Below are 26,861 nucleotides of genomic sequence, written 5' to 3' on the forward strand. Positions count from 1 at the left end.
TGGAGCTTCTTTGCCCCTTTTACTTAAACCTTTTCCCTTTCTACCTCTCCTCACTTTTTTAATTTTTCTTTCAGCCCTGCCTCAGCTCTAGGTCTTCCTAAATCAGAAAAGTTGTCAGAAATTGCATGAATATATTTACCATAGGCTGAAATATTCTTCCTGAAAGTCAGAAAAGTAGAGCAGAGGAGAAAGAAGAGATTTCAGTTTTGTATCAAACCCTGTCTACTTCGGAGTAGCTTCGTCAAGCATTTTCAAACACAATTAACAATAAATTATTTAAGCATAATTTAAGAAATGAAAGTATGAAGACTTGGGATATGGCCCAATAACAGGGAGATTCACAGATGAGGGGCAGATGCAGAGAGAAGTGACTGGATACTGAATACTAAATACTATGCAAATCCCCAAAGTGGGGTAAATTCTTTTTAGGAGAAAACGCTCCTTTTCTACCCACATAAAATCTCTTAGAAAGCATGTTATTGTGTTTATTGCAAGTCTCTCATTCTTTTGTTAAAATGTGGACAAATGGTCCTTGATTTGCTGGAATTTCACACTGGCGAGGATGAGTCTTATGAATCTTCACACCACTCGTGTGTCGACAGCTCAGATGTTTTTACAGACACATCTCCTATACTATGGGCCTTTGGGTGGACTCATCACTAGGTCTGCTCCTAAGGACTGAGGGCCACTTTGGGTTAGGTAATTGGTCAGTGTAATTCTCTTTATGTGTCTTCTAGCCTACTTTTATGTTCCTGGGGTCAGAGGAACTTTCTGCAACCAACCTAAGCTCTAGGAGTGTGAGACCATGCCCAGCATGCATTTTCAGAACAGGTTTCATGCACAAAGCATGGCCTCCTTCTAGAAAATTAACTGGGCACAAAAGCAATACAGGCAATGACCTTATTTAGAGGGCTCCCCCCCCCCATTATTATAAAGTAGGCTGGGATTTTTCTGTTTTTGTTTTTTTCTTCCCTATCAGCCCACCTTGATGAGTCAACATCAATAAGAAACTTCATCCCTTCATTCAGCAGGTTAGAGCACTGAGTTTTCAAGCTTCTAAAGTTAAACTTCAGTTCTTCCTGGAATGGGGATCAATCGACTGAATACTAGCCAGTAACATCTTTGGTAGGATCTGTCACGTTGGCCAGTATCAGAAAGTAGGAACCTATGGGAATGATACACAGACAGGTACCTTTCCATTTGAGGTCGGTGCAAGGTGATGACTCAGAGCACACTTAGTTTAGAAGATTGTAGTAGACATGGAGAGGGGTGCAGGGATATGGGTTCCTGGAGGCATGCAGCTCAGAGAAGGAGTGATGAGCATTTACTGAAGACAGACTCCTACCTCATAAACTAGCCTATAATTCACCCTGCCTCTGTGTCCCAGGGGGTCATGCATAATTGATCAAAATGTCAGTATATCTTTTAGACTGTGGCTCACAGGGTAACTGTTATCTTAGAGATCTGTACCAAAATATTCGTGTTTCCCAATAAAGTAAATCAGTTTCCTTCATCCAAACTAGAAACACCTATTGGGAGTTTTATCAAATTATTTGGTGGAAGAAAAGGTTGATAAGCACACTTCCAATTGAAAGGACTATTTTTTAAAGTTCAGAGGGCTGAAGAGTTGCATTTTGATTGACAAAATAATGGACCTGTTGATAGAGTCCAGAATTAGTTGGCTGAATTTGTGTTCGTTTCTCCATAAATTTGCCAAAGTCTGAAGAGAAAATGTATAGAGGCAGAATGATGAACCATTTGATTAAGCATGTTATCAGCCTGGTTGTGGCCAAATTCCACCCTCATATATTCATGCACACATCCTTTGCTATGAGTTGCATATGTGCTTTGTGGTTGTGGGGCAGATTTAGGTTTGTTTTTCTTTCTGTCTTTTCTAGTCCAAAAGCTCATCATTTAAAGTGTTTGGAAGCAATTTAAAAATGCGATGAGATTCCCAACCCCTCCTAACTTTTGGAATACTTGCAGTTATTTTTTCTGGCACAAAAACAATCAGAAAAGAACAAAAATGCCAGCATGTCTTCCAAAGAAAGACATAAAGGTACCGCTTAATTTATTTGTAAACCACCAGGACTTATTTGTTCTTACCTGCTGTGACCAGAAAAATCATTTAATATTTTTTTTAAAAAAGTGGAAAGCAGATTTTAACATGGAGGTTGAGTACATAGACTGCAAAAATATTCCTGCACAACTGCAGAGAACTCTTGCTTTTGTTTGATTGGTGCTTAATTAAAGCAAGGTTTGAGAGATTTAAGAATCAGGTGGTGCATTTTAAAAAATACATTTTTAAAAAGCAGCCTCTTGAGATGCAATGTCAATTGATTCGGAATTCTTAATCATTACAGTTTATTCCTAAAAATCGGTAATTATGAGAACATTGTTTTCTTAAGTAGTTCGTGGCAGGTTGGGAACCTGAAATGAGAAAACAAACAAACCTTTAAAGACTGATGTTTTTCAAAGTTACTAACAGAATGATGTTGGATTTGTTGGCTAGGAAACTCGTTTCCATTGGCGGTTTTTCTATTATGTGACAGGTAATCCACGGTTTCTATCCAAAGGGGATCTCCCGTCTACAAAACAGTGCCCATTCCTGATAACTCTGGGAGGGAAAAATTAAGCATTGTTCCTCCAGAACTGAGAGGATTCGTGTCTTTGTTTTCTTTTTTACAAATATCCCTTACGGTTGAACACCAAATGCCTGTGATTTGTTTAGATGGCTGGGGAAAAAAAAAAAAAAAAAAGCCAGGGGGTGAGAGGGTGGCAGGGAGGGGAAGAAAAAGAAAATCAATCCCAAACAGGAAACCTGAATAAAGACCATGACAAGGGTCACTAGATAATGCCTTTGTGCTCCAGTGACTGGAGATCCGCATGGGATCCGAGAGCACCTTGCTGGTTCCTACACTCCCCTGTCTCCATACAGTTATATTCCATGTAGCTCCCAAACTTTCACAGCTGCTGGGACTCGACCCCACTTGCAACATCCCCTTGTGGCTGACTATCCTCAACCCACCCATGCCTCCTGTGCAGAGTTCTCATTGAAATTAAGAGGTTAAGGTGAATACCAAGTGGCTGGGAGGTTTTCTCTCTAGTGATTCTCGGGGCTCTATTATCGTAGCCTTAAGACCCAAGAGTAGATCCGAGCAAAATATTCTTAGATGTGAAGTGTTCTTCAGCCCTAGACACTCATAAGCTTGTCCCCGTGCCGTTGTTTCTTTTCTTCCCACTAACATTTAAAACATCGCTTTGACAGGGTAAGAGAGGGAAAGATTTTTCACCATGCAGCCTGCTACATTTTATTCTGCTCCTTTTTTTTTTTTTCCACATTCCACACTAGTCTTTTCCCAGGCACCTGAGTCTTCAGACAGTTTTACCATCTTCCCCATCTTAACCCCAATTTAAACATCTACAGGAAGCCAAACAAAACATGCCCATCTGCTCCAGATGTGTCAAATCAAGTTCTCCTATTTTAATTTTTTTCCAGACAAATCCTCCAGCAAATGTATAAACAGGTTGCTTTTTAGAAGAAGTAAAGATTAATCTTTCTCTGGGAAAAAAAAAAAATCACGTACATTTTGGAAACTTTGGCCGTTTCTCTTTCCAAAAACACATCGTCTAGATGAAATGCACAGCCTGATCCTGCCGTGTGCCAGAAGGGGAGCGGCAGCTCCGTGCTTTGTTCCCCGTATCGTCTGCTTGATCTGGCTTATCCTCAACTGAGCAGAAAATCTACCCCACAGCCAGATACTTGCCTTTGGTCCCAGTTCGTTTCTGGCCAGTTTGAAGAGTGCGTCACACGACATCTGACAAAGCAGCCAGGCTCGTGTGAGGTGATCAGAAGCAGCCCAGGCTCTGTGTTCTTCTGGAGCCTTCTCCCTCTCCAGGGGTTCTGTCCCATGAGATTGCATGATTCAGTTACTTGTTCTGTCGACGATTATTTATTAACTACCTAGCGTGTGGCAAGCACTGCTCCAGGGTCTGGGGATCTAGAGTGAGCAAAATACACGCAAAGTCCCTGCTCTCAAAGCACCTGGTGGCTCAGTGGTTGAGCATCTGCCTTTGGCTCAGGGCGTGATCCCGGGGTCCTGGGATCGAGTCCCACATCGGGCTCCCTGCATGGAGCCTGCTTCTCCCTCTGCCTAGGTCTCTGCCTCTCTGTGTGTGTCTCTCATGAATAAATAAATAAAATCTTTAAAAAAAAAGTCCCTGCTCTCATGGACCTAGAGTCAGACAATAAGAATATAACATGGCAGGTGGAGATGAGTGCCCTGATTTAAAATAAGGCCGTTTCCATGGGTGGGGGAGTGACCTGGGGAGAACAGGGTTGGGAGCTCAGAGGGGCCTTGGCTACAGCCATCAGGAAAGCCTTCTGAGTGAGGGAACGTTAGGGCAGGTACCTGAAGGAAGTGAGAGAGTGGAAGAGAGGAAGCCTGAGGCTGGATCATGGTTGGCAGCTTCAATGTCTCCAACAGCCCCAAAATAGCTACGGAAGAGGGAAGGGGAGAAGGGGAGAGAAGGAAGTGCAGGTCAGAGCATGAGGGGTGAGCTTCTCCAAGTTCCCTGTTTGTACAAAGCCTCCAAGGACATTGTGAAAGTGCTGACCCTGACTCAGTAAGTGGGGGGCAGGCCCAGAGAGGCTCTTCTCACACACTCCCAGGTGACGTCCTGGCCGCCGCTGGGCTCCAGACCAGGCTCTGGGTAGCAAGGATGTGGGCCTTCTAGGTCGCAGTAACAATTCTGTCTTGAATGGGAGGAAATGGGAAGGCTTGGGAGCTTTTAAGTAAAAGGGGAGGAGGGTCTGACTTTGTTTCAAATAAGCCGCTCTGGCTGCTGTGTGGGAAATGGATTGGGAGGTGGAGGGGTAGTGGTGCAGGATTGGGGGGTGGAGGGGTAGTGGTGCAGGTGAGAGGCAGCTGGGCTGGGACCTGCTCAGTGGAGCAGCCACAAGCACCAGTCACCTCAGGTGAATGTGGGGATCCGCCCTCCCCTCCAGGCTGAAAAGCACACATCAGGCATCAGCCTGTGGCCCTGCAGAATCCTGCAGGCCAAAGGCTCTGTGATGATTGGTCAAAAACCAAGTCTGAGATGCTTGATTCTGGGATCTCATCTGCCTCGTTCCTGAATTTTATTTCTATTCCTGACGTGTGTGTTACTGGTGAATTAAATGTGAAGTCACTGTATCCTGTCATTGTAATGGACATACCCTATTGCAAGTGAGATGTTTTTTTCCATCTCCAAAATAAGCCAGGGTGGCTTATGCTTGCTTGCTTTACAGTGTGACACATTAAACTAAATTAAATAGGGACCCCTATTTAATTTTTTAGACTTTATTTCTGTGTCTTTATATTTAGGGTAAGACATTTTTGACTATAAGCCCATCTCAGGACAAGAAACTTCACTTGGAATAGATAGTAATGTCCAGGCAGTGGTGCCACTGTAACAGGGTAGTCGTGCTCACTTTGAATTCCCATAGAAGAGTTATTTTTCTTAATAATCATTACATATAATTTAAAACATTTATATTTTACGCTTCCCTCTGGCTTTAGAATAGTCCTGAGAAATCTTACAAAATTCATTTAAATTTCCCTACTCTCCTATTTCTTCACTAGAAGTGACTTTGACCCCTGAAGGACATTTGACAATATTTGTAGATACTTTGATTGCCAGGACTTAGGAAGGTGCTACTGGTATCTAATGGGTAGGGTCCAGGGATGCTGCTGAGTATCCTCCATGCAGAGGACAGCCCCCCACAACAAAAGTTCTCCAGTACATGGGACGCCTGTGTGGCTCAGCAGTTAAGCATCTGTCTTCGGCTCCGGGCCTGATCCTGGAGTCCCAGGATCGAGTCCCACGTCGGGCTCCCTGCATGGAGCTTGCTTCTCTCTCTACCTGTGTCTCTGCCTCTCTCTCTCTGTGTGTGTGTCTCTCATGAATAAATAAATAAAATATTTTTTTAAAAAACCTTCTAATTACAGAAAATGTAATCTACCGTAGACCCCAAATGCTGCCTCTGAACTCTGTCACAGGCTGCTCCCAGTCAGTGACTGCCCGGGGCAGAGATACTAAGGTCGGCTCCTTCCTGGCAGAAAGGGGGGTTCCCCAGAAGGCCACCTTTGGTTCCAGGGTTCCCCAACACCCTTGCCAACCAAGCTTTGCTTCCACAGCACAGCATCTTGGACAATTTGGCCTAACCTCCTGCCTCCCCTCCCCATCTGCTAGGATCAGACTAGCATCTCAGTCTGGAGACTCTCCCAGCCTTTCCCAGCTCCCTCCCAATCTTCTCTTAAGACATTTTCCCTAAGAAAATCCTTTCAAGTTTTGTGCCATTTAAAAATCTGCTCCTCAGAGGGCCTGAGTTAATAGATCATGGCATTAAATAATTGAGAATAATGAATTAATTCACCTTCCCCACAGTAGCTGTTGGGATGGGGGGGATGTGTGTGCAAATGTTCTAATACACAAAAACAGTTCAGAAACAAGAACTTGACCATTAAACTGTTAGAAAAAAATAATTTAAAAAGTGGAAGATAAAAATATTTAGGAACCAATGGAGAAAATCCAATTATTCAAGAAAACAAAACAAAAGAAAAAAGAATTAGCGATTGTGCATGTGTTTAAAATGCAACTTAAGCCTCACTTAGAGCAACTAAAATCAGGAACTAGAATTAACTCCCCATTCGTGCTTGCTTACAAAAATCCGGACCTATTCCAGGCATGGTCTTGAAGGCATCGCTTGTAATTAGTGAAATAATATCCATTTTTGGATGTTTAAGACAAACATCCTGCCATCCTCAGAAAGCCTGTCAGTATTTGCAGCTCTGCCTGCTGCATGTGTGAACTACCCATAAACTTTGGTCCTGACAATCCCATGTGTGGGCACATCCCCACAGACCACTCAGAGCCACTCCCTTACCTTTACTGGAACAGCCTGCCTCCCTTCCACTGGCTTTCCTGGGTACATTCTGCCCAGACAACAGTTGCTCTCTGTGAGTTTCCAAACTCCACCCTGCTTCCTGGAGATAGAAGAGTCCCTCTGTGGATCAGCAGGCCCCTCAGCTACCCACCAGTGTGCAGGTGGCTGCTGGAGTCCCTGGTCCTGGGACTCACAGATCCCGATTTGTGCGGTGCCGTACTCCAGCCAGAGATCCTTACATCTTATTCCCCTTTCTGGGAGAATGTGGCTTCTTTAGATTTCACTTCTTTTTATACTTTCGAGATTTATTATGCTGATGGGTAAAGTGGCAGTTCCTTCAAACCAACATGATGTCCTTTCGGAAGCAGACTCTCCCTACCCCTAACCAGCATTCCCAAAGAAGCCCAGGAGATGCCCCCACTTTATTCTGGTGCTTGTAGATAAAGGGCCAGCCTACCGCAGAACTGCGTGTGTGTTGTGAAGATAGATGCCTTCAAGGAAAAAACTCTGAGCAAGGTCCTAGCATTTTAATGGCTTCTATGTGCCAAGCCTCACGTAAGTCACTTTTTATGCATGAACTCATTTTATTCCTACTAAAGTTCTATGGTGTGGGTATTTATTATCTCCATTTTACTGATGAAAACTGAGGTTCAGAAAGATTAAGTGACTTGCCCAAGATCAAAGTGTTGATCAGTGGCAGAGGAATCATTTGTGCACTCTTATTCAAATGCCAGAAGTCCTTGCACTTTGTAGATTATTTTCTAAGTATTATCAGTTTTCAGTAGGAATTCTCAGTGCCCAGATTGGCATTTGAGCCTGTTGTGTTATCCTGGCTGATATGTAGAGTAGCACAAGTAAGGAACCCCAATTTGTTGTTTTTCTGGCCATCATCTCTTGATAAGAAAATATAGGGTAGCACTATTTCGTGTTGCTCTGGGCCTTCTGGGAACTGACTCCATTGCAGATGGAGGCCCTGGCCTCAGATTGACAAATTCAGGGAATCCCAAGAGATTGGGACAGGGGGAGAACTTGTGAGCAGATGGGAGATATATTTTGGGGGATAGGGGAACTGTATTTGTCCTTGCTGGATTAAGGAGACTTCCTTTAATATTTCTTTCCAATAAATAATGCTTTTCAGAAAAAAAAAAGTCAAAGTCTCCACTCAGGCAGGTAGGCGACTGGCAGTCCTCCCTGGGTCTGCTCACCAGTGCCAGCTAACTGGGAGCAGCACTGAATCTGTCAGGGCAGTGCCTAAGTTCTGGGATTCACTGCAGAGGTTGGGAGCCAAGTCAACATCATCAGTTGCGTCAATATCCATCATTTACATGCAGTAGGTACTCAGTAAATGCAGACAAATTCCCCTGGTGAATAAGTGAATGAACAAACAAGAGCATCTGTGAAAAGTCACAAGGTTTCTAGAATAGAATGAGAGAGTTAAAGCTCATCCCATTCAAACTTCTGCACTATCCCCACCAAGTGGCTATCTGCCTGCTACTTCCATTGGCAGAGTAAACACACACCCAGTGAGAGTCTGTCTGACTTCACAGAACTCAGTCTGTTCAAAAGGGAAGCAAAGGAGTCAAAGGAGACCTTTGAAAAGGAAAGTGCAAGAAACTGGAAATACATGAGAATTACTTTACACGATAGCTTATTCAACTTAGAGATTTCACTAGTTCAAAGTTTTGGTTCAACTGGAAAGTATTATGCTAAGCCAGACACAAAAGGGCAAGTACTGTATGATGCCACTTAGGTGAGGAACCAAGGATAGGCAAATTCATAATGATGGAAGAACGGTGGCTCCCAAGGGCTGGGGTGGGGGAGAACACAGAGCATTGTTTAATGTGTATGACGATTCAGTTTGGGAAGATGGAAAACTCTGGAGGATGGATGGCAGTGATGGTGGCAGAAAGATCGTGAATGTTTTTAATGCCACTGAACTGCACACTTAAAAAGGCTTAAGATGATAACTTTTGTTATGTCTATTGCATCACAATGAAAAAGAAATTGTTTAAGACCATTACATTTGCACATGACCAGGAAGTATTTAATTCATCACTTTCAGATACGAAGCTTAGGTAAATGAGTATTAGTATAAGGATATTCCGAGGCTTGAAGGTGGCAGTTAAGGTAAACAAGTTCCCTTTCTGAAAACTTACGCCACTCTCAGGGGCTGGCACACGAGAGATTCGATGATAGGACTTCTAACTTGATAGTGTTCAGAGATTATCAAGGCTGTAGGAATTTTCAAAATCTTGAAAAGTGTGAGATGCACTGTAACTAGGCCGAGGGCCCCATCAGGATGGTGCATCTGTGCCCCTGGTGGACAAAAGTAGAATCTGCACGATGTCAAACCAGGGCCTTGGCTACACAGTAAGTTTTCTCTCTCTCCCTCTCTGTCTCTACCTCTGTCAGTTTCAAAAGAAGCCATTTGCTTATAGCTACTCAGGATTTCCCACTCTGAGTATGAAGAGCGTGTTGTTTCCCTCTCAGATCCAGACTAAACTAGTTGACTGGCTGGGAGCCAACAGAAGGGGTGTACGCAGTCTTCATTAGGCCAGATTTACCATCAGCCTTCAATAAGTGGTTCAGCATGCCTGTGTGACATGCTTTCCATCCAGCAGTGGTTCCTGCTGGCAAACCATCCAGTTGGCTTCCTTGTGGAGAGAGCTAATTTTCTCTAATTGCTTCCAATGAGGGGCGGGGGTCAGGAGCGTGGGTACCTTGCTCAGGGCCACTGTTTCTCATCGGCCTCACCAAGTCATGGAAGCAGCTTTTGTGCTCATGGTCTTGTGTAGGATAGTTGAGTGGGAAAGTCAGGTCACACATCGTGGGATTGAAGGGTCTTCAACAGGTTACTTGACTCTTACAAATCTGACCCACTTGGCCTTTAAAGGTTTTCTTAGCTTTCGTTATGATTTTTCGAGGAACTTTATTGTTGATTAAAGGAATAATGTGTACTCATTATTTCTAAAAATGGGCAAATAAAGAAAAGGTTAAAAGAGAAAACTAAAACCATCCCCCAGTGTATTAATCTAGGAAGATCACTCTTAACATTTTTATTTCCATTTTAGTTTTTAAATGGGTCATTGGAGAAAATATCATATGTACAGATTCATATATTACTTAACTATTTAACATAATATCAAAAACATGGTTTGTGACGGTTCTGTAAAATGCCATTGCTGAGATGTATGTTTTGCAGTAAATATATGTGGTTTTGGTCATAAGTAATGTGTTCAAGATATACTATCCCAATCTCTGCCCTTACTTCAGATATGATGTTAGGGCTGAGTCCTAAAAGGGATGCTGAGCCAAAGGACATGTGAACATTTACTTAAAATTTACTTTGGCACGTAATTCCAAGTTATTATACTAATTTCTAGTATCTCATGATACCCTTACCAGCATCAAGGGTTAACGTCTTTGTCAAATTTGATAAATGGAAAATGGCACTGTGTTGTTTTAATTTGCATTGCCTTGATAACCAATGATGTTAAAAATATTTGGACTTTTTTTTTCATTTATGGAAAAATCCTTTATGAATTCCTTCAGGAGGCAAGGTTGTCCTAAATTTCTCCTATCAGGATTTGGTTATGTCTAACACATAAACTGGTTAACATCGAGAGGATTAATCCATTGCTTCAGTTGTCACCAAAGGCAAGGTAGAGATAAATTCATCAAGGTAAAGAGCAAGTAAGCTTTTTGTTTATTTAAAGAACATGGGTAGAAAGTATCCCAAAGCCAGAATGGAATGCAACCCAACCGTATAGTAAAATACATGTGGGGCCCAATCAAAGGTAGTATAAAGTGAGAGAAGATTGAGAGGGTTTTGAAAGAAAGAGTAGGCATGGCAGAGAGAGGGGTGGAGGAGTACAGAGGTAACTTTTCTGTTTGTTAGAGTTTTTCCAGAATCTGGCCACACTGGTATATTCGAAGATGTCATTATTATAGTACTAGCTTTTAACCTTAAAAGGTTGGCTTTCCATTCCACATTTTTTAAATACTGTGAGTTCAAGTGAATACAACCAGGCCCTGGTGACACATCCACCAGGGGTTCCCCAAATCAATGCTTAGAAAACCTTCCATCACTGTCTATGTCTTATCTTCTTGGAAGTGAGGAGGTCCCAAAAATTGGTTTATTCTGTCTCTGTGTTACAAAGACTGTGTGGGGGACCTTGTGTTTTGAGTGTCAGTCTGGCACAAAAGCATTAGTTCTGGGGTGTCTCTTGGGCCAGCTTATGTCCATGATAAATGCCGAGCTTTCCAGAACACCCTGGGACATAACAGAATGCTGTACAACTGTCATGGTATAGAATACACTTAGCTTTGGTGGCAGATGACCTTTTGCTTGGCACCAGAAGTACTTCCACAAATAACAGCCTGCTGGTCCTCCCTATCAGAAATCAAAAATACTGACTTACCTCTGGCCCTGTGAAATGACTGCCCGAATATGGCTCAGTCTCTGTGTGCCTAAGTCATGGTCAGAATCTCTTTTTGGAAATCCAATTTTAAAACATATAACCTTGGAACATTATTAAATCAGGCATTCTAAACTGGAAAGGACCTTGGGGATCATTTAGTTCAAATGAATGGCCCATTTTACAGTGGGGCAAACTCATGCACAGAGAGGTGGAACTGGCTCCACGTCCCCCAGTGTGCTGGTGGCGGAGACAGGGCTCAATCCTCTCAGCACAGATGTCTTTCCCCTATGGCATGTTGAATTCTGTAGACTCATTCATAGATATAAGCCAAAAAATGCAGAAAGCAAGGTCAGAGCATGACCTTATGGGACTAGAAGGATCCTCCAGTTATCTAGTATGAAAGTGTCCAGGAGACGTGGCCACAGTTATGCCAGTACAGGGTAGATCAAGGACGGAAACACACCTCTTCACTTGCAATCCAGTGCTCCCTTCCCTGCGTGACACAGTGCAACACCAGAAAGCACGTCATCTCCAGGGTTGGCTGAGACCGGGCAGCTAAAATGATATTTTGGTTCCATATCTACTTGGGGTAGAGGATGCTGATTTTTTTGTTTCATGTGTGTGCTTGAGTCTTTGTGATGAGGTTCTGAATGCCTCATGATAGGTGAGGGTTTTTACTGTTACCATGTTGTCTTCCTCTAAAGAGAGTGTTACGGTGCACCAGAAAGCTGTCTGGTTTACTGCTACGGCTGTAGGCAGGAGGGAACATGGTGTGTGGCTTCTGAACAGACTTTGGCTGCTCTTTAAGTTCAATGAAGTGAAAAAAAAAAAAAAAAAAGGCGAGTTAATTGACTACAGACACATGCGGGAGCACTCTCGGCCAAGCTGCGAGTTCTTCTGGAATGTGAGTGCTTCCAAGGTGGCCGAAAGCACTCTCAGAAGCACTGTGCCTATGGTCCATGGACGTTCCCCAGAAGAAGGCTGTCACTGCTTACTTCTTAGGGACACTGAGTCAGGACATCAGTAATTTTTGGAGATTGTTCTGCATGTCGTAGGTAGTAGGGTACCTGCAGGTAAACAAGGTGCTCCACTCAGTGATGCCATCTTGATATTTACACTGGTTGGTTGAGTTTTCTTAGTTAGATATTGCTATGTAACGGGCCACTCAAAAACCCAGTGGCTTTGATAATGAGCAGTTGCTATTCCTCATAAGCTTATCTGTCAGCAGGGGGGCTCTGCTCATCTGGCTCAGGCTTGGCGGATCTTTGATGCACTCTTGCACGCCTCAGTGGTCAGCTGGTGGATCAGCTGGGGACCGGATGTTCCAGGATGCCTCACTTACATGTTGGACTGTTGCCTGGCTGTCACACCAGTCCCTGGGCCCCTCATCATCCAGCAGGCTGGCCGGGGTTTGTTTCCATAGGGGAGGCAAGGTTCTGAGAGAGAGTGGAAACAGGCACAGAACTGAGGCACAGGCTGGGGCTGGCACAGTGTCATCTCTGCCACATGCTATTGGCTGGGGTTTGGGCCGAGCTACAAAGGTAGTCTATATTCAAGAGGAGGGGAAATGGATTCCACCTCCTTTTAGGGCAGTGGAGGGGGGAGTGCTGCAAGGTTCTACTACAAGGGACATGGATATAGGGAGGGGAACAACTATAGGATATTTTGTAATTAATTTACCACAGGCTTAAGGAGCTTTGGGGGATTTGCCTTTTACTCTAACTGGTTTCAGTCACTGTGGCCTAGAGAACATTTCTTAAAGAGGAGACATCTTTCATGAATCCACTGTCCTCCAACGGACCTATAGTTTTGTTCTGCCTTCAATCCTTCCCCAAGTGTTTTGTGCTATTATGCAAAATCCACCTGAGCTTGAGATTGCAGCACCTAGTTATACTCATCAGCCATTTACCAGCTGTACCTCTCCCTGTACGTGGAACTCAGAACACCGTGGTCCTCTGGATATGGAAGAAAAAGTGGGTCATTCCAAAAAAAAAAAAAAAAAAAGAAGCTTTTTGTTAAAGAATATAATGCACCATAACTACTAGAAGAGTTTGGTTTTCTTCTCACTGAGCAATTAGCACATTTTTTGTGTGTGTTGTTTAATTTGTTTGCTTTTAGTTCTGTATTTCTGGGCTAACTTTTTGTATCAGACACAGATCCCATACCCACTTCGATCTGACAACCTAGGAAAGAAAATTAATCTGTCCAAAATTAGCTACACTCCAACTATATAGGGAAAGATACATATTTGTACATGTTGCACATATATACATATAAGTATATATTCACATGTACTGCGTATGTGTTATACGTGTGCTTCACTAATAGTATACATATTTGTGGTTCACATTTTCCAGCTGGCTCATGCCAATCTTACCAGTGATTGGAACCAAGACTAGGAAAAAAGAAAAGCATTGCCATTTTCAATCAATGTGGATGCCACTGAATGGTTGATTCCAAAATGATTATTCTGCCTAGGGCAAAAAAAAAAAAAAATTGACAGAGACAAATAGAAATTATTCCTAACCTCAACCTGCCATTTAGAGAAAAACTAGTACTGCCATCAATAATAAGAGTGATTACCAATTGGGGGGTGGCATCATGGCCACAATGTCTGTATAAATGGTGCTGGTTTTCAGTAAGTTCTGAAATTCTCAGAACTGTTTCATTATTTTTTGGAACTAATTGTTGAGGAATAAAAAAAAATTATGACTGAGATGGATATTTTGTCCTGGGAAACATAAAGAATCCCAGGTCCGCAGAAAATAAAGACTTAAGTTTGACTTAAAAAGGACATTCCACTTACAGGGCTTCATTGTTTTGTTTTGTTTTGTTTAAGTTCGGAATGCAAGTTTCCTTATACATTCAATAATGAGATTTTCACTGGCATTCAGGAGAATAGTCTGATTCCTTCACATCCAAAAAAGTAACTTTGCTACAGCTTTCTACTTTTTGTTACCTCTTTCATCTTTCTAGGCTCACTCTTCTCTGGGCAGTTACTTTGACATAGTCTCACCGAACTTGAACCACTGCACACTCTTTGAAAACCATGATTCTTTATTTCCTTTTGAACTGTCAGTATGAGGAAGCGGACTGCCCCCCCACACCATCACCCCCGCCCCGTAGGAGCTTGAACCACTCACTAGCTAAAGGCAAATGTGACTTTCTTTTTCTCTTTCAGTTCTTTTTTGTTTGTTTGTTTCTTCCTTGAAGAGCTACAGAAAAAGGGAAAGATTTCTATTTCTGTTGAGTTGAGATCCTTCATAGAGATATTTGGTGATTAGCCTTGACTCTCAGGCTTTGACTAATACCAACTTAAGGACAGACTAACTGCACTTGCCAGTGTGCTCCCTTTGAAGAGCTCCTGGAATCTCTGAATTTCAGATGGAAACAATAGTAACAAGTTATTTCCTTTTATTTTTCTTTTTCTTGAGGGCGTCTCAGTTAACAAAAATGGATACTCTTTTCACTTGGTGATTTCTTATTCATTTATGACTTCTTACAAGATACTCAGAAAGTAGTGGCCCTCTGCTTCCTCACCTTTGTACCCTTTAATTAATCCTAATAGAATGATTCACTCTTCTTTCTTTCTCTTTTTTTTTTTTTTTAAGATTTTTATTTTTAAGTAGCCTTTACATCCAACATAGGGCTCGAATCTACAACCTCCAAGATCAAGAGTCAGTTGCTCTACTAACTGAGCCAGCCAGGTGCCCCAAGGATTCCTGATCTCTGTGTGCTCAAAGCCCAGGCAGGAAGAGACCAGCTGACTTCTCACCAAGTCTACCTCACTGCTGGTCCTGGGGAGCTGGGTCTCGGCTTGTTCTCCAGCTTCTCTAGAATAGTCATCTTGTTTGTCCAACTCCAAAATGAAACCTCACAGGATTATTGTCAGGGGCAGATGAGGACAAAAGACTAGTCAGAGGCAACTCTGATTTTAAAACTAGAGAATGCAATAAATAAAATCTTAAAAAGGGGGGGGGGGGGTAGCCCAGGTGGCTCAGCTGTTTAGCGCTGCCTTCAGCCCAGGGCCTGATCCTAGAGACCTGGGATCGAGTCCCGTGTCGAGCTCCCTGCATGGAGCCTGCTTCTCCCTCTGCCTGTGTCTCTCCTCTCTTTCTGTCTCTCTGTGTCTCTCGTGAATAAATAAATAAAATCTTTAAAAAAAACAAAAACAAAAAATAGAGAGTGCATCATTGAAATTACATACTCAAAATCATAGTCGTGCTTCATTTTAAATTCAGCTTATAAACCTTATTAGCCTAGTTGTAAGTCAAGCTAGTTTTAAAAATTACTCTTAGGGGAGCTTTGATTAATGATTTTGTCTTATTTTCAAATGTAGTTAAACATTTTTAAATAGTTAAAGCTTCAATTATAAATTTAATATATTTAATTTCCTTTTAAGTACTTTAAATAGTCTGACTTAACAAATGAGATACTCATGAATACTTGAATAGTTCATCAATTAAATACTTATAAATATGAAATATGATTATTGTTAAGTTCTTTTAAAGTTTTAAATTTGTATGCAAATTTAATAAGATTTCAACTTTAGACTACAAGTCTAAATCATCTACTCATCACATTATAAATTGGAATACTGTTACTCTAATTGGCCAAAATAGCTTAATACCAAAAGTAGATAAAATATCAAATGCACAGACTCTTGTATGTAAAATTATTTGATACTATGGGTTTTGTTTCTCACATATATATATGTCTCTTCTTAATGATAAATCTTACCAGGACTAGAAGGTGCTTACCCATCTCGGAATCAGTGGCACTATTTTATGCATGATGGGAATTCCCCTCCCTTGTAATTGTTGGGCTTCCCTTCTCAGCATGCTGAGATCTCCTGCGGCTCAGAAAATCACCTGGCCTGAATGAGGACTAGGTTCTAACACATAACCCTCACCACCAGACTGAGCCCCCTGTTACAGTGAGTGGCTTGTTAGTGTACCCACATGAAGCAATGTGGCAGACCATATCCACCGAACTGAAGCAAGCTTATTATTAAATCTTATACCCACTCACCGAAGCCCAAACCCCCCACCCCCATAGTCATATCCATTAATTAGATTTAGTTACCCTGTTTACTCCAAAATTCTATTCTCTATGTGTGTTTTGTTTTGTTTGTTAAGGGTCTTCTTATCCTCCTTACTCTTGGGGATATTGGATTGAGATCTAATTAAATTGTGAATATCTCCCAAGACTCTGCCTGGCTTTATGGTGACAACTTCAAAGTGTATTTGAATTAGTTTTCCAGAGAAACAGAACCAAAAGTATGCATATGAGTAGATAGAGATATGGAGATAGAGATAAATTTTTTTTTTTTTCATAAGGTATTGGCTCATGTGATTATGGAGGTTGAAAGTTCCAAGACTTATGGTTGGCAAGCTGTAGACCCAGGAGAACTGGTGTGTAGTTCTGGTCTGAAGGTCAGCTGGCTCTACACCTGGGAAGAACCAGTGTTTCAGTTTGAGTTGGAAGGCAGGAAAAGCTGCTGCTCCAATCAAGGACAGCAATTCTCTCTTACTCAGGAGGAGGTTGTAGGAGAGGATCAGCCTTTTTGTTCTATGAAGGTCTTCAACTGATTGCACAAGGGCCTTCCACATCATGGAGAGCATTCTATGTTACTCACCCACTCTTATGTTAGTCTCATCCAAAACACCCTCACAGAAATACCCAGAATAATGTTTGATCAGATATCTGGGCCTAGTCATGCTGACATATAAAATTAACCCTCACTGTTGTCTACGGACACACACTTTGAAATCACTGGCCTGGAACCCTTAGACTTTTACTGACTAATAGATAAGACTGTCAATTCTTGTTTGTTTATAAACCATCTTTTATTTTTTTTAAGATTTTATTTATTTGAGAGAGAGAATGCAGAAGAAGAGAGAGAAAGAGCATGAAAAAAAAAGAGAGCATGAGCAGAGGAGTTGGGGGATGGGAGCAGAGGAAGGGGGAGGGGAGAGGGGGGAGAGACAGAAGGGGAAGGAGAAGAAGGCTCCCCACTAAGCAGAGAGCCCAATGCGGGGACTCAATCCAGGGACCCTGGGATTATGATCTGAGCTGAAGGCAGATGCTTAATTGGCTGAGCCAACCAGGTGCCCCTGTTTATAAACCATCTTGAGACAGATTTGAAAAGTTTCAAATAAAATGATTAAATCAGTGTGACTTCCTGAGCCTATTAATTCTAAAGTAAACAGCTCTTCTTATATTTTTAGCTACTCTTGATCCTATATGGCAAATGATTTAAAGCAAACAAGAATTGCAAAATATAAAGCAGAAAATGAGCATATCTATTCATTATTGCTTAGAGGCTTCATACCAGCACCAGTTATAGAAATTTATAGCATAAGCTTTCATTGAGACAGATCTTCATTATAGACTAAGAAGAATTGGTATCCTCTACTATAACCAATTCAATCCCGGGTTTTAAATCTTAACAACAGCATCCATGGATTATAAGAGGGAGGCCAGGGCAGGATCACTATTCCTGCCCACTCCAAACTCTGAAAAAATGAATAGAACTAAAATTTCTAATTTTCATTATCTTCTTAAAACTACTTATTTTATTAATATCAATAGAACTCAGATCAAGACAACCACTTTCACAAAGTGAAAATCAGTCTATTCTAATCCCTTCCAAAAGATTAAATAAACTTGATTATTCCACTTATGCTGAACTTCCCTACAAATACAAATTTTCTTCTTTCTCATTAGTAGTAGTAACAAGTAAAATACTTGAGAAACCTAAATGCAAATTTCAAATGATGAAGAATAGAACATAGGACACTAAATGAGGACTAAAAAATATATTCCACTATCCTCTATTGAGAAACACTTATGAGTCTATTGAGTTAGAGTGACTCTAACAAATATCCAGGAAAAACGGAGTAAAGACAGTGCGGTAGACCAAAAAATGCTCCCCCAAAAGGCATCCACCTCAAATCCCTAGGCCTTCTGAATGTTAATTTATATGGCAAAAGATGTGATTGAGTTACGAACTTAAGAGGAGATGCTTAGCCTCGATTACCCAGGTGAACCCTAGATGCAATCAATTGTATCCTTATAAAAGAGAGAATTTAGAGACAGACACATTGAAGTGAAGGTGATGTGAAGACAGAATAAAAAGGGAAAATAATACGATCATCACAAACCAAGGAAAGCCAGCAGTCACTAGAAACGAGGGGAAACAAGGAATTGATCCTCCCCTAGAGCTTCTAGTGTAGTGGCCCTACAGCATCTCGATTTCGAACTTCTGTCGCCAGAGCTGTGAGAGAACACATTTCGGTTGTTTTAAGCCACCCACTTTGTAGTAATTTTTTATAGTAGTCATAGGATATGCAGACAGTGATTCTAAGAAAATAAAAAATTAAGACATGTTTAAGACTTTGACATCATCACTTGTTTGGTCTCTAGGAAAAGGTATTTTAGTCAATTGAATGAATATTCTAAACTAGTAATTAAAAATTTTTAAATGTGTCCTGGAAGCTCCTGTTAGCCAGATTGCAAACATCCGTCAATCTTATTTATTAGAAAACTAAAGTCAGGTCATAATTTCTACAAGGGGGGAAACCCTTGTCATTATATTATCTCCAAATATCCTAAAAATCTAATTTATCGATGTGCACCTGACCCATCATTATTTTAAAATAGTTTTTTTTTTAACATCTAGATCCCAACTCTGTATAGAATCAAATATATTAGCATCTTAGTCTTATTACTTGGTGTCAATGGGAAACGTTTCCAGTGACTACCAGTTGCACACATCATTATCCACTCATAATTGGTTGTTTAAACTGAAAAGAGCAAGTTCTGCTCGATCACCTAACATCTGTTTGCTCTGCTCTCAGCACCAGTCAACCAAATCCAATTACTGCGGGCAGAGGCTCTGAGTAGACTTGTATCATTTAAAAACCATTTCTATTTCTTTGTAGATCCTTAATTCTTTGTTTTTCTCAGAACTGCTGTGTTTTCTAATAATAAATGGTATTCCGCAGTTAGTCTTCTGAAACTGTGTTGGTCTCCAAAATAGCGACGATAGGAACTAAAGGCTTATTCATGTTTGAAGTCATATAAGGTGTCGAATCATACCTCAAATACTAAAAATACTAACATCCCCAAACTAAAACCTACTTATAAGAACTCTTTAACAATTCTGAGAGTGAAGAGGGGCGCCTGGGCGGCTCAATGCGTTAAGCCTCTGTGTTCAGCTCAGATTATGATCTCAAGGTCCTGGGATCAAGCCCCACACATTGAACCTAGCATCAGGCTCCTTGCTCGGCAGGCTCCTTGCTCCTCTCCCTCTGCCTGTCATTCCCCGTGCTTGTGCTCTGTCAAATGAGTAAATAAAATATTTTTTAAAAATTCTGATAGTAATGGATTATTTACAGTCCTCTCTTTACTGTTATCATGAAGCATCCTTTTTACACCAGTTGTGTTGAAATCATTTAAAATGTTACTTTGATTTTCGTCGTGAAAAAAATTTCAATATTCTTCTTCAAGGATAGTGTAGTTCCTAAGACAAAATTTTCAGCAAAGTTGATTAAAATTGGATAAGGCTTCAAATTATTTGTGAAATTTCTCCAAACTATGCAATGATTTTTTTTTTAGACACATACAAAAATTTCCTGAATAAAACATGTCAAGATAAAGGAACACTTTTTTTATGGACCTAAAATTCACCCCATTGTAATACATCTAGAAAAATTGGGCTACTGGCAGTGTGAACATGCCAAAGGCACTCTGGGAAAGTTGACAGCGAGGTAAGACGTGGCTTCCCCTAGTTTCTTGCTCAGTTTCACTTTCTCTTCGTGCACAGGGCTGGGGATGAGGCTGTTGTATTCCTACAACCTCCTGTTTAGCCACCGAAGAGATCTAACATCTTCTAGTAGGGTTTCACTTTCTGGCAGACTCTTCCAAATATAATCTATTTCAATTATATTCTTCATATGTTTCACTGGAAGACGTGTATTATGATGGCATCCTGGTCCCTCTGTTCCAGGGACAAGGGATTGGAAAGGATTTTAAAGGGCTCCATTGTTTTCTTGTGTGAAAATAGCCCCTTAACCAACGTGCACTGCCATGAGTGCACACACAATAATCTGTACCAGTTTTATCATCGGCAAGACATGTAAATAAGTTTCACCGTGGATCTGCATAACATTAAGGAGTTCCTGGCCAGAATGTTTGCAGATTTCCTGGCTGTGCTGTACAGTCATTGCAGGTCTGTAAGCAAGAACATAAATTGTTGAAACCATGTGTACACTAACATTAATTTCTGTTGTGAAAGGGGACATAATAGGAAAAAGTAGTGTAAGGCAGGAACATTCAGAACATTCTTTAATACAGAGAAATGTCTATGTTGCCATGATTTGGGCTGTTCATTGTTTTTTCTAATGTAAAAGATATGGATGCTTGGTATATAACCTTGGAAAATACACAAGGAACAAAATGAAACTCTCAAAATCCTGCCATCCGAAAACAAACATTTTAAAATATTTACTGCTAGACTTATTTTAATGCATATTTTTAAAACCTTTTTGTAATCATTAGACTGTCTTCAATTTGCATATTTGGCTTTTTTGCATGTATCCAAAATTGTATTTTAAAATTTCTAGGTTGCACTGTCTAATCCTAGAATAATGCAGGCAAGTTCATAGTGATCTACTGAGTGACTGATTAAAATAGCTCGGCAGGTAGGACACCAGGGTGGCTCAGCGGTTGAGCATCTGCCTTTGGCTCAGGGTGTGATCCCGGGGTCCTGGGATCAGAGTCTTGCATCGGACTCCCAGTAAGGAGCCTGCTTCTCCCTCTGCCTATGTCTCTTCCTCTCTCTGTGTGTCTCTCATGAATAAATAAATAAAATCATATATATATATATATATATAGAGAGAGAGAGAGAGAGAGAGAGCGAGAGCTTGGCAGTAAACAAAGGCTATCCCTTCAGGTCTGAGTAAGATCATGAAAGGAATTTGCCTATTGGTACTTCTTTCAGCTTTGGATCATTACACAGTGGATCTATCACTATAGTTTGTTCTGAGCAGAGGCCAGGAATGCTGTCTGGGGATAATATACAATTAGTTATCTAAGTCAAAATGCCAGGGAAGTGTATGGAAAGACAGCAGCCAGGTGTTGGGTGAAAAGATAATACTTGGGTGCTTAGTTAGGTGGCTTGTCATTCAGTTGCTGCTTTCTTAGAACCTTCCCAGCACCTAGGACTCATCTCTCCGGGAGGAGGCATTGCCCAGGGCTGTTTATCTCAGCTGAGCCTGGCCAGGTAGAAACTGGAGTCAAGTTCCATGATCATCTCCTGTTCCATGCTACTGGCTCTGCATTGTTCTGCAGCTGAAAAGCCCATCTAAGGCTATTGCTACAGGCCACATTTCACTTAATAGCATGGCTAGAGGAAGAGATATTACAAATCGAGTCAATTCCAAATCAAAGCTACAGAATCAATCTGAAAGGGCAACGCCTCATGGGCCCATAGAATTCTCTCCATTAAAAAAAAAAAAGAATTCTCTCCATTTAGGATGAATCTCATTGTATTATTATTTTTTGCAAGGAACAATCCTCCATTTCGTAGGCAGTCAAATGCCTAATTAGAATACTTTGCTAACAGTACTCTGCGAAAGTGGAGTAATTCATGATTTATTTTTCAATGAATAGGACCCTTAGTTAATCTATAAGGACATCATTTAAATAAAAGGCTTTAAATATGCAATGCATATGCAATAGCATTAAAATATTAAATAGCATCTTAAAGAGCAAAAGAAACTATTAAGACTAATTGAATGAATTTATTGGCTAATTGGTGTTTCCACGTGTAGTCATTTCTGCAATTATTATTCATTTGCTGATTTACATACTACTATTCTCTAAAATTATCCTGGCATTAAATGAATCTGGAAGACATCTCCCATTTGGAAAATCTGTGAAGCAAAGAATTTTCAGCTTAAAGATGAAGTGGTACTGAATTAAGGCCTTGCAGAATTGATTTCAGAGTTGGGGCGGGGTGGGGGGGCTTATTCATGGTCCTTACTCCTCCATCTTCTGACCAACCTAGCAAAGGTTTTCATCTTCTGAACCCTATTTTTCAAATCTGTACTATGGAGATGATACCATTTCAGTTGTATGCTGAGGATTAGCAAATTCTAATCTCCAGAGTTACCATAGCTCTTCACATTTTAACAGGAGGTTATGTATCGATCATTTAGGGTGGTATTTCCTTTCTATACAAATTAAGCTTCCATATATAAATAGATTACCAGGAGATTCTCCTTGATTAAATAATCCATGGAGCCATGTTTCCCTAAGAATTACAAACAATAAAATAAACAGGTTTGCTCTGTCTAGGAACAGAGATCTCAGACAAGGTTGGAGATTGAAAATCAATTGGACTCTCACGGGGAAATAAACCCTAAAAATAAGACTTTATACGCAATATATTTTTGCATATGAACCAAATTCATTAGTAAATACAACAACACCCCGTGAGAAAGTAACCTTAAAGTAAATCAGCCCCATTGAAAAAGTCAAAGTGGTGAAACAATTACTGGACAGAAGATGTGATATTGCAGAGACAGACGAAGAAGGAAAACTTATTAATTTAGCTCCCTAAAGAAATGACATTTCGGGGGTTAGAGGATGAGAGAAGAACAAGATTCAAACTGAATCATTTTGAATGACAAAGAAGATCAAAATAATTGAACAGGATGAGCACCAGCCAGTTTAGAGAGAATCTATGGCAGGTATATACCTCCTCTGACTTCATAAAGCCTCACCCACACCCTCTTTGCCAAAAGATTTCACCCAGGACCCAAATACATGTTCCCTACGGCTCTGTATGACTTCCAACTAGGATCAGTCCTGGGGTACTCATCAGAAAGCTGAAAAAACACTCTAATATGAGACTAAACACTCTAAGGATTGTTAACACCACTTCCAGTAAGTTTCAATAACTGAGATGATTGAGAAAAATGGAAATTTAGGAGTAAAGAGGAACTAATTCTCACTGAGCACAAACTCTCTCTTCATAATTATTGTACCACATCAAGAGAAAAACGTAGGATTAATTCTGGTTTTCTTCTATGACTACCTCCCATCAGGGCAAAAGATTAATCTTTAAAATACCATGAGAAACTTCAAGTAAGACTTTCTATATGTGCACATCCCTGAAGACACTTTACGTGGTAGAGCAAGTAAATAAAAAGAGGAAAGGAAAGCCAAGGGGACATGTGAAAAATGAAATTATGAGCTGTAAGCACTACACATTATTTTAGCACAGACACAGCGGAGGTTGTAATTGATTAAAGAATGCCATCCAGTTGTCACGAATGACTCGCAGTTTTCTGAAAATAGTCATTTTGTTAAAGCTTTAGCTTTGAATAGCTAGAGTTATACACACTAGGGACACGTACAAAACCTTAGATATAAGTTTCTTGAGGAAAGTAACTCACCGGGTATTCAGGGACTGGCAGGCAGTCTAGGTTCCTTTTTTTTTTTTTTTTTAAGATTTTATATATCTATTCATGAGAGTCACACAGAGAGAGGCAGAGGCAGAAGCAGACTCCCCGCACTGAGCCTGATGTGGGACTCGATCCTAGGACCCTTGGGATCACAACCTGAGCCAGAGGCAAATGCTCAACCACTGAGCCACCCAGGCGTCACTAGGTCGCTTTTGAGTCATAGAGAATATCGCAGAGTTGTAAATGCTGCTTTGTAAGACGCAGAGGTGGGAGATGAGCTGTGACCAAGCCTTTTATACAAAAGCTAAACCTGTTTGTTAGAAGAAGTGACCCTTTCCCCAAACTGCATCTGTGTTCTTCCCAATCAGAACATAATATGCAATGTGACCTACTGGGAAACACTAGAAATGCATGCCACCTTCGTTCTATATTTAGAACAATCTAATCATTAAGTCTCAAAGTATTTCTCCAGTAACTATTCTCTTAGCATAACCTGAATAGATGGCAGGGAGTCTTGTATGACCCTTAACTCTTCTTAGCACGTTTTCTTAAAAAGGAAGTTTCTATTTCATTATTTCATCTCAAATTCTTTTTAAACATGGACATAATGAGTAACAAGAATATGCGTTTGTAAATGTTTGTTGCCAATGGGAATTCACTGGAGATGACTCAAATCACATTTTCTACTGGAAAAAGGTGCATTTAACAGGCAAATGAAAAGATCAGGCCAATTTCTTTCTTACATCAACCCTGAGTAAAATCTCCTTAAGAAGAAAATAATGATTTGTCGCATAGGAAAAGAATTTAACTACTTGTTAGCATTCGAATGGGTCCTAAGGAAACATGCAAGTTAATTAAATCAGAACTCCCTTTTTGAGTCTGCTACCAGCTGGGCATCAACTAGACTTCCCATAAAGGCATTATTGAAATCAATGAGTTCAGGGCTTTGTGTTGAGCCTGGACAACAGAAAATTGGGTAAATGACACCAAAGTTTATTAAAGAATATGACCACAAATACATTATCATGTTTTTCTTCCTCTCTTCCTTTAGTTCTGTGTCTCTGCCTCTGGAAGGCCTTGACTCTATTTAAAGTTGAGGTAAGAAGTAGGAAAAAGGTCTTTTTGCAGTGATTGGAAAAGGAGGACTGAGGTTGATCCTAACTTGAGAACTTCTTAATTTTCAGAGGAATGATTTTGCAGGAATAAATATTCATCAACCAATCAATCAATTAATCAATTAAAAGTGCTGCCAAAGAAGATTTTATTAATTGAAGGACCACATCCAAGTAATTCACGGTCTACAGTGTTACCAATTCTCTTCTAGAGTATTCTTTTTCTCTAGGGCTTAAATTTAATTGAAATTTTAATCCCCACTAGGTTTTTAATAAGGAGCAGCCTTTGAGACATGAAAAGAAAAATAACATTATTCTCACTTCCCAGTTAAAGAGTTGTTCAGATGTCATAATGCTTTTAGGGACATTTGTGTCATTGTGCTCCTCCCAGGGCATGTCTCTGGTTTCTTTAAAAGTATCTTAACCTGTCTATATGTGGTCAACTTCCCCTTGTGGAATCCATTGATAAATCATGGTGAAAGGAAACCACTCCATGGAAATAATGTCTAAAGGAGACCCTCTTTATCCCAGAGAGGAAAACCACAGAGCAGGCCCAACTTGCCCAATGTACAAAGGACCACTCCTTGTTCAAATCAAAAGTGTCGATGTAGCCAATAAGAAATGGGAAGAGGGCAGTTCACCTGGAAATCTGGGGCCTCAGGCATTTTCTGGAATGTGTACAGTCAGAACGTGCATGTGAGTCAGGAAAGAGAAAGCACTCAGCCACACCTCTCGGCAGGCTGAGCAGTCATCCTTCCTGTGTGGGTCAGGAGCATTTGTCTCGGAAGGCTGCGTGTAAAACCAATTGATTTTAAGTAAAAGTGGCAATGTTATAAGGTGGGAAAACATTGGAGAAAACAATAAGAATTACCAAGACTAACCATGCCATTTCTTATCAGGTGAAAATGGCCCTGTCATTAGCTTCTCTGTGTCTTGGTTTCTTTACTTGTGAAATAAAGACATTAGACCAGGTGACCTCCAAAGGCCAAGCCTGGGTTGCTGTGGTGTTGGGCTGTTTTAAGGGTAGCTTGAGTGTACCTAGAGGTGTGTAGGGGCAAAAGAAATGAGCATACCCCTCCCCGGGCATTCTTGGCTCTCACACATTTTAATTACCTCCCAGCATCTGTCTCTCGGACTACAGCTGACCTGCCTCCTTAGATACTATATCTGTGAACATTAGAAACCACCCTCACAAACTGTATGACCTCTCTGACATTGATTGTGAACCCTCCCCAACCCCAGAACTTTTCAGAGATAGATGAGGTTTATCAGAGCTGCTCAGCTGGCCAAACCCGACAACACTGTGGGTGAGTCGCTTTTGTACTGTGATCTGGAAAATGGGAACCATATTTCACTTGCAACCTGCACCCACCCATTCTCGTTTCTCTCTGATTTCCTGCTTTCAACTCTGAGCTAGACTTTGCCAGTGGGCATTCCCAAAAAGGAAACTTGACTGTGTCTGCTTAGATTTCCTTACTCGCCCTTTAATAAACATCAATAAATTCAGACGCCTTCACTTTCCAAGACTCTAACTCATTTGACAGTAATGATTTTTAAAATTCATTAGACTTCTGTCATTTCACCTTTATTATGGCCTCCTTATGATCTGCCATGTATGGTTTCACTGCACTCTTCCACTTATCTGAATCTACTTATTGTTTTCTCCAAAGTATGTTCTATCTTAGACACTATCTCATCCTCTCCTCTGCCAGATATTGATTATTCATACATCCTCTGATCCCAACCGCTTCAGCTGTACTCATTGTTATGTCTTTGTAGATCTTCTTTCCTTTAAATACAAGGACAACCTATTATTCCCACTACTCAGCACTCTTAACAGGGTCTTTTACATTTCCAGGGCCTCAAAGCACTGTTGTGGGCTTGTAGGCTTCTCTTCCACACGACCTTTCTTCCTCTTCTTAAC

At 40.8% G+C, this 26,861-nt stretch overlaps 1 protein-coding gene and 1 long non-coding RNA gene across 13 annotated transcripts in view; one reads left to right on the forward strand and one right to left on the reverse strand.

The window, feature by feature from the left end:
• Positions 1-3,926, reverse strand: part of LOC144284494 (uncharacterized) — a 67,184-nt gene extending 63,258 nt beyond the window's left edge. For all 4 annotated transcript variants that reach the window (XR_013352919.1, XR_013352920.1, XR_013352917.1 and 1 more), the window contains exon 1: positions 3,768-3,926. This is a non-coding gene — a long non-coding RNA (uncharacterized LOC144284494). The remainder of the gene's footprint in view (positions 1-3,767) is intronic.
• NRG1 (neuregulin 1) overlaps positions 1-26,861 on the forward strand; it is a 1,069,619-nt gene that overhangs the window by 617,032 nt on the left and 425,726 nt on the right. The gene's annotated exons all lie outside the window — the stretch shown is intronic.

This window comes from Canis aureus, chromosome 15, assembly GCF_053574225.1.
Source record: "Canis aureus isolate CA01 chromosome 15, VMU_Caureus_v.1.0, whole genome shotgun sequence".
Classification (NCBI taxonomy): domain Eukaryota; kingdom Metazoa; phylum Chordata; class Mammalia; order Carnivora; family Canidae; genus Canis; species Canis aureus.